The sequence below is a fragment of the Eulemur rufifrons genome, chromosome 20 (genome assembly GCF_041146395.1).
Source record: "Eulemur rufifrons isolate Redbay chromosome 20, OSU_ERuf_1, whole genome shotgun sequence".
NCBI lineage: Eukaryota > Metazoa > Chordata > Mammalia > Primates > Lemuridae > Eulemur > Eulemur rufifrons.
In genome coordinates, this window is record NC_091002.1 from 15,545,262 (window position 1) to 15,554,147 (window position 8,886).

The following is an 8,886-nucleotide window of genomic DNA, read 5'->3' on the forward strand; positions in this document are numbered from 1 at the left end:
GGGCAGTGGCTGTTGACTGTTCAAGTTTCTCAGCCTTTGACTCAAGTACCGACCCAGCCATATTTATTGACATGGAAAGATGCCCAAAACATACTATTGAAGGGGAAAACAGCAGGCTACATGGCAATATATGCCTCACAGGTCATTTTAAAGATTAAAGATAAAAATGGACGTATATCTCTTAGTGGGGTGCCTGGTACAGGAAGCTGTCACTGAAAGCTAGCCGTGATTATTATTAATCTCAGAGCATTTTTGTAGCTTGTGCAATGCTACGTTCAAATATTATTATGAGTATTCATGTGAAACTAGATAATGTTTGTGATTGTGCTTGAATCAAGGGGAGAAAGAAAATCTGTGTGTTCCCTTCTGCCTTCCTTCTGACACGCTTACCTATCACAGGCCGGGCTTGTGTTGGACTTAGGGCCCATTGGTCTGATATGGATTTTGGTGCCTTTTTATATGGTCCTGGAGTGAAAAGAAAGAAAAGCATTGCCCTTTGGAAAGGAAACTCCAAGCCTTGGGTAAAAGGGTGTTCTTCCCAGTAACTGAGGTGCTATGACAAGATGTAGACACTAGAGGGCACCCCAATCAATCTGCAATGGAGAAAAACAGAAGGGCGTGATGACGGTGATGATAGTTACAGGACGTTCCTGTGACATTTAACAATGGCTTCCATTTATTGAACCCTTTCTATGAGACCCTAAAACGTGTGGAGTCACAAACTTTATCTCATTTTAACCTTGCAAACACCCCATCAGTTACAGGCCATTACTAAAGATTGTATACATAAGGCATGTGTTGCTCTGTAGAATTTTAAAAATGGCTTTTATTTTAAAAAATAGTTTAACTTTTTATAATTCACAAATCTTGTAAAATGTGAAAATACGAAGTGTACATCTTCGTGAAGTGTTACAAGTGTATACACACAAGTACCCTCCATCCAGATCAAGATGTAAAACTTTTCTAATTCCTTTTCTACTCACTGCTATCCCACCCAGGCCAGCCACTATCCTGGCTTCCACCACCATTTATTCCTTTTGCTTGTTTCTGGACCTAATATAAATGAAATCATAGATGTGAAATCTTTAGGGTTGCCAGGTTTAGCACATAAAAATCCAGAACACCATTTAAATTTGAATTTCTCCTGAGACATATTTATGCCAAAATAATTATTCATTGTTTATCTGCAATTCAAATTTAACTGGACATCCTGTATTTTATCTGGCAACTATAGTAGCCTTTTGTGGCTGGCTTCTTTCAACGTAATTGTGAGATTCACCCATGTTGTTTTGGTTATCAGTGACATACTCTTTTTCATTGCTGTGTGGTATTCCATTGTACAAATATACTATCATATATTTATCCCTCCTACTGTTGGTGGCCAGGGGTGGGTTACCCTTAGCAAGGCAGAGCCCTTAGTCATGGATATTGGCTAAATTAGAGTCATTCTCTCATTCAAAAAAATTTTTTTTGAGCATTTACTTTGTGTCTGGCATTCTTTTAGGCCCTGCTGTTACAAAATGGGCAAAATAGCCAAAGTCCCTGCCGTCCAATGTACATTCTAAGGGAACTAAAATTTCTGTTCACTCGTTAGGTGCTTTACCTGTGCTTCACCTGTGCTTCTCAGTTCAATGAGTATTGTCTGAAAAGCAGTTAGGATGGAGCCCCACATGCAATACTGTTTTCAAAACAGCAGCGACTAGCCAGGTAGTAGCAATATTTACAGAAACACTGTGAGATGGGTATCCGCAGCCCCATTTTAGAGATGAGAAAACTGATGCTCCAAGAGGGTAATGAACTAGCTCAAGGAGACGCAGCTAGTTTGCGGCAGAGCAGGAATTCAAAGTCATGTTCACCTGACTCCAAAGCCCTCTGGATTTCTCAGTGCTTGTTTTTCAGTCCTGACGGGCAAGGGGGCTATTGCTTGGGGATTAAGCTCTGCCTGGAGTCCAGATGTTTGGGGTGCAAGGCCCAGCTTTGGGACTTCAGGCAAGGTTTGGGCTGTGAGCCCTAGTTTCTTATTTTCCCTTCCTCCCTCCCTCCCTCCCTCTTTTCCTTCCTTCCTTCCTTTCCTTTTTGTTAGAGATGGGGTCTTGCTCTGTCACCCAGGCTACAGTGCAGTGGCACAATCATAGTTCACTGCAGCCTCGAACTCCTGGGCTCAAGCGATCCTCCTGCATCAGCCTCCTGAGTAGCTGGGACTGTAGGTGAATGAGCGCTAGTTTCCACACCTGTGGGACAGAGGTTCGCAGGATGGTCTTGGGGATCTGCAGGAAGCTGTCGGTGCAGAAACAGGCAGAAAACAGCAGACACGCAGGGAGCACTACAGTGGACCTACCGTGAGCAGGGCCTTCTGCATGTGTAAGTTGCTGAGCCTTTCAGTCAAATTCTCATTGACACAAATAAGCTTACAGACATCAAAATACGCCTAGAGTATCTTCTTGACTAAATAAAGAATTTGATCCTAAAACAACAAGCAGTTGTGATGCATCTGTTTGAAGCATCACGTCTGAGGAGGGTACACTGAACAACCAGGTAGGTAGCACTTACTCTGTGCTGGGTGCTGTCCTAAGTGCTCCACGAGCGTTAACTCATTTTGTGCTCCTTACAGGTCTGTGGGTGGCAAGGGCTACGTTATACAGTTTTGCAAGTGGGGACACTCGGGGGGAGGAGAGGCTCCACTCTCGAGGTCGTGCAGTCGGCCTGCAAGCTGGCACATGGGCCGTGCTCCCGACCGCTTAGCTCTGCTCCCTCTGCTTTGGGTGATTTTTCTCTGGGGAGTAAAATTTCAGCATTTTGAACTTTCTTCTTTGTACCTCTCTGTATTTTTGAGCTTTTGTGATAAGTAGGCTCCATTTTTTATAAAAACAATAAGAGGGTTCTAAGGCATATTTTGGGGGGTTTGTTTTTGTTTTTAGAGACGGGGTCTTGCTCTGTCGCCCAGGCTGGAGTGCAGTGGCACAATCATAGCTCATGGCAGCCTCCAACTGGGGCTCAAGTGACCCTCCTGCCTCGGCATCCCGAGTAGCTGGGACTACGGGCACACCACACCCAGCTTAACGTGCATTTTTGATGCCTTTAAGAATTAGCTGTGAACACCTGCAGGGAAGGCTAGCATCCTAAGAGGAAGTAATTTGGCCAAAGGGACAAGAGATTCCCAGGCTTGTTTGTGGTGGTGAGACCACTATCCTTGGAGTTGAGGACCCAGGGTCCAACCCTGACTTCCCCCCACCCTAGAGCCCTCTGTGACCCTGGGCCAGTCACTGGTGTCCCAGTCACTAACGTCTTCCCAGCAAGGGCCCTGGCACAGAGTCGCCCTTGGTAAATACCCGTTGGATACAGGAAGAACGAATTGCTGTCCCCTCTGGGCCTTGGTCCACCTCCTCCACCACCTAAATCTGCTCCCTGCCTTCTCTTGGGGCCCTGAGCATTGATGAATGGGCTAAGTCACTGTGGAGTGCTAATCCGTGAAGGGTTTTAGAGAGGCAAGCAGCCAGAGACACCAGGGCCAACCCAATGGATGACTAAGGTGGCCCGCGGGCTCGGGGAGTGGCCTTCCGAGAGCCCCTGAAATCAGAGTGGGCCAGTAGGAGAGAGGCTCAGTGTCCTCACCGCAAAACACTGCTGGGAGTTGCCTGTGATCCTACTCATGACCCTGCTTCTATCACCTGAACCCGAAAAAGGCTGGGCCCAGGGGCCATAAATTCCTATCATTAGCCAGTATCTCTACAGCTGGGCTGTTTGCCAGGAGCCCTGCAATTATTTTTATCACAAGTCCTATAATTTTTTTATCACTTTTTTCTCATAGAAGCCTTGTGGGCAGGGCTGGTTTTGCTCTTTCGGTTTGGAGTTGGGGGAACCCAGGTCTTGGAGGGTTTCATGGATTTCCTGGCTTTGCCCAAACCTCCAGAGAGGGTCACGGCCCCCTCTGGGGTCAGAGCTGAGAGCTGAGTGGTGGAGAGTAGCCACGGGGAGCCAGGGAAAGAACTGAGGCTTGGCTACTTCCTAGCTGTGTGACCTTGGGCAAGTCACTCAACCTCTCTGTGCCGCGGTTTCTTCATCCATCGAATGAGAAAGGAATGATAGTACTCAGCTCATGAGTTAATACATATAGGTGCTCAGTAAGTGAGGTTCTGTTTAATCTTGAGTTGGAACCTGGATTCTAAACTCAGACCGTGTCCCACTGGGTGACTTGGGCAAGTCCCTTGCCGTCTCTGAGCCTCAGATGCCTCCTCTGTAAAGTGGACATAATCCTGCCTGCCTCACACCCCTGGCTCTCTTTCTAGTGTCATTAACTTTCTTCATTCAGGTCTTCAAACTGCCACCTGTTCCCTCTGCTTGGAACTGAGCCCAACCCTCCCGACCCCAGCTTCGCCTGATTAACTCCTGAGGGTCAACTCAGACATTCTTCCTTCCTGCCCTCCTTTCTGTTTTCACTTGTTCAATTACTATTTCTTGAGCACCTACTATGTGCCACGCGTGGAAAAGACAGGCAGTGTCCCTGTCCTCATGAAGGGGAGACAGACAGTAAACTACAAAAAGAAAGGAAAAAACCCTTAAACAAACAAGGCAATTACAGACTGTCATAAATGCTTCATGAGGGGAAATTCTGGCACCCTAGGAGGAAGTAACTGGGGAGGTCACTCCCTAGAAAGGCCTCTCCGAAGAGACACTTTTGTTTTAATTAGAATTTGTTTGAATACGTGCAAAATTCAAGCAGTGCACAAGCCACACAGAGCGCTTCTCCCTGCCGTGCCCTTGTCCCCAGCTTTGCAGTCTTCCTCCCAAGAGGCCCCTGTGTTGCCCGTTTCTTGGCAGTGGGTAACATTTGTGGGGACATCTGAGTCATAAGCAGCAGCCGCTGTTTTGAAGATGCAGGAGAAGAGTCTGGGCAGAGGGCACGGCAGGAGCAAAGGCCCTGGGGCTGGACCAGTGTCGCCGGAGTGAGGGGCGGTGGAGGCCGTCGGGGCTGGTGGGTGGGGGTCTGGGAGCCGTGGGAAGGAATGTGGATGTCACTCTACGCGGCATGGGGATAACGTTCCAGTTGGGGGCAGGGTGGGGGTAGGGCTAGGAGCGAGCATCTTCTGGTTTGTGTTTTATGAAAGCGCAGCGGAGAATGGACTCAGGGACCCGTGGGACAGGAGACCAGCGAGGTGGCAACTGTGGGCAGCAGAATAGTGAAGACCAGGGCTAGCTGGGAGCGGGGAGTGGCGGCAGTGGGAAGTGGTCAGTTTGGGTTGTTGGGAGGTGGGGCTGAGACCAGAGAGGGTCTCCAGGCCATCTGATCTCATGACACCTCCCCGCAGTTGGCTTTGTGATTATTGGATGCACGTGGTGCCACGGCAACCTGGCACAGAGCAGGCCCTCGGGACACGTGTGCTGAGGAGCCACTAGAGGATGAAAAGGCCCTTTGTAAATGGAGACACGCCTTTGCAGAAGTGGCTGTGGCAGCCTCCTACCTGCTGGATCCTGCCCCGCATAGACACTCCCCTCCCAGCCACCCCTGCCTTGCGAATCGCCCCCAAAGCCGTCCTGCCACTGGCAGCCTGCTTCTGAGTCGCGCAAGTGAGAACCTCAGCCTTCAGATTCTCCTACTGTCCTAGCTGTGGAACCCTTCTCCCATGAAAGCTTGATGTCTAAAATCCATAGGAAGTTATCATTTCCAATGCCCGAGAAGGCAGGTAAAAGAGGAGAGCCAGACACGAATCTTAACACCAACATTAGCATATAAAGCCATCCTGGAGAAAAACACGAGGAATAAAACCCCACAATTTCAAATGAGGGTATACCTGACCATTGTATTCTTTTCATTCATTCGGCAAAGAGTCATCTGATTATTTCAGCATTTGGTTTCCTTTCTATCCAAACACAATCCTGCTTTGTCCAGAGAAATACTCCCAAATGGTAATAATTTCTGTGTATATGTGTTTCAAAAATGTTTGTATCGATTTTGAAGTATGACATAGATCCAAAAATAAATGCTCCAAACTTGAGTGTACCGCTCAATGAATCGTCACAAAAAGAACACCACCAACTGGCCCCCGGAGGCCTCCTAACCCCAGCGTGGAGTTTTGTCTGTTGTTGATCACTGTAGAAATGGAATAACACAGGGTGCATGCTTTTACATCTGGCTTATGTTTGCAAGATCATCCACATTTTCATAGCTAATACTTCACTCATTCTCACTGCTGTACAGTGTTGCATTGTATGAACACACCACAGTTTCAAATACTGATTTTTTTTTTAACAGCTTGCCTGATGATCTGAGCACACATTCAATTTGGGAGAAGGAGGTGAGTAGGGACTGGGTTTGGCCTGCAGACACATTTTGTTTGACACACCTAGTGTTTTTGTTTTGTTTGCATTGAATTAGTTGCTGTTGAAGATGGATGTCTGGCTTGTCTTGGAGGATCTGCCATGGGTGGGCCCCCAATCCCAAGTGCCTGGAGCTCAGTCCTGGCTGCACCTTCTCAACACATGCAGTTCATTCCCATTTTGCCACAATCCCCACCATTCCCTCTCGCCCTACATCCGCTCAACGACATTGAATCTGTAGACATTTGAATATTTCACTCCATCTTTAATTCAGCAGAGGTGGCCAAAAATACTTTATTTTAAAATGTGTGCAACAACCAGTCAATCTGGCAGCCCAAGTTAGTATATAAGTTTCCTCCTGCAGGTTAAACTCTGGAATGCATATTGGAGTGCTCAAAAAAATTATTATCATTATTACTATCTCAAAAATGTTTTCAAGGCTGGGTGTGGTGGCTCATGCCTGTAATCCTAGCACTCTGGGAGTCTGAGGCAGGAGGATCACTTGAGATCAGGAGTTCGAGACCAGGGTCAGCAAGAGCGCGACCCCGTCTCTACTAAAAATAGAAAAATTAGCTGGGTGTGGTGGCACACACCTATAGTCCCAGCTACTTGGAAGTCTGAGGCAGGAGGATCACTTGAGCCCAGGCGTTTGAGGTTGCTGTGAGCTAGGCTGATGCCACGGCACTCTAGCCCGGGTGACAGAGTGACAGAGTAAGACTCTGTCTCAAAAAAGAAAAAAAGAACAGAAGACTTAAATAACATATTAACCAGTTGCAATTTGTGGCTCTTATGACATAATTAAAAATATGAACAATGACTAGATATTTGATGAGATTGAAGGATTATAAAAATGTTTTCAAATATATTTCCATTATTACCATTATTATCATTTCAAAAGATATATTCAAATATATTCAAAAATATATTCAAATGTATAGTAAAGGTCATAGTTAAATATGGGAACTCTGGACCCAGACAGCCTGGAATCAAATCCTGGCTCTACTACTCAGGAGCTGTGTGACTTTGGGCAGTTATGGAACCTCTCTGTGTCACTGTACAAAGGGGATGCTAATAATATGCACCCCACTGGGTTCTCATGAAGATCAAATGAGCTAATACTTGTAAAGTTATTAAACAATGCCTGGCAGAAAATAAGCATTCAACATATGCTAGCTATTTATTATCTTTAAAATTAGTATGGGCAAGGTGACCATCATCTGACCTGCTAGGGTGAGTGACATCCCAGTCTGCAGAAACTGACAGGGGTTTCAGGACACAGGACTTTCAGTGCTAAAACTGGAACAGTCTTGAGCAAAACAGGATGAGCTGGGCACCCTGGGGCTGCCTGACAGTTATATTTCACTGTCGTTTAGCAGACTGGCCTTTTACTTTTGTAAAATTATAGATTTGATTTGGAAAATGATATTTCAGTCATATGTTGTCGATTCCTGTAACGCATTCCTGCAAAGCACTAATCTTACCTACATTTTCCTCATTTTATGGATTGGGAAACTGAGGCCCAGGGGTGCAAAGCAGCCCATGTTAGTGGCAGAGCTCTTCCCCAGCGTTTCCTCCATCACTTCCTCTGGGTAGCTAGTGAATACTGTTTATTTTGTGCCAATCACCAAATTTGGTGTTGTACTAGGCTCTAAGGGATTTCCGTTAAATTTATTCTCACATAATCTTAGGAGGTAGGTTCTACAATTACACCCATTTTACAGATGTGGGACACTGGTACTTGTCTTCTGTCTTGCCCACCCACTCGTATCCCTGGGACTATCATTCATTCATTCTGTACATATTTTCCTAATTGTGGTTTCTTTGGTACTTTTGTTATAAGGACACTCGCCCAGGTTTCCTGCATCTGGTTTAGCCACTGAGTCTAGCTCTCTGTTTTAAGATATTTTGGAAGGCTCTTCTGGCTCAATCAGCAAATGTCTGCTGATCTCCTACGGGGGCTATGTGGGGAATGACAGAGACTTTGCCCTCAAGGACTCGACTACTAGGGGATCCCACTCACTAGGGTCTCTCTCCACTGCGCTGGGGGTGGCTTGAGGGCAAAGTCTGGGTCTTTTCATCTCTGTGCCATTAAGAGGAGATGAGCAGCAGGTGTGGAAACTGGCAGATCACAGCACGGTGCAGAAAGGGCAGCGGGAGTCCAAGACCCGCAGCCATGAACTGTGGCACTCCGGGCGGGGAGCAGTTGGAGTCCGAGAGACTGAAATCGGGGTTTCACAGCCTCAGCACTACTGACACTTGGGGCTGGAAAATTCTGTTGTGACAAGGCTGTCCCGTGCATGGTAGGATGTTTAGCATATCTCCAGCCTCTACTTGCTAGATGCCAGTAGCATCCCCTCCACCAGTCGTGACAACCAAAAATGTCCCCAGAACAGGGCCGAATGTCCCCTGGGGGGCAAAGTTGCCCCACGTTGAGAACCACTGGCTTAACTGAAGCAGGTTTAAGGAAGGAAGTGTTTACAGAGGTAAGGTACCCAGGGACTAGCAATGGTGGGGAGCTGTTAACACCCCAAGGCTTGAAGGGATGAGAGAGAGAAAACAGTGTTACTCAAC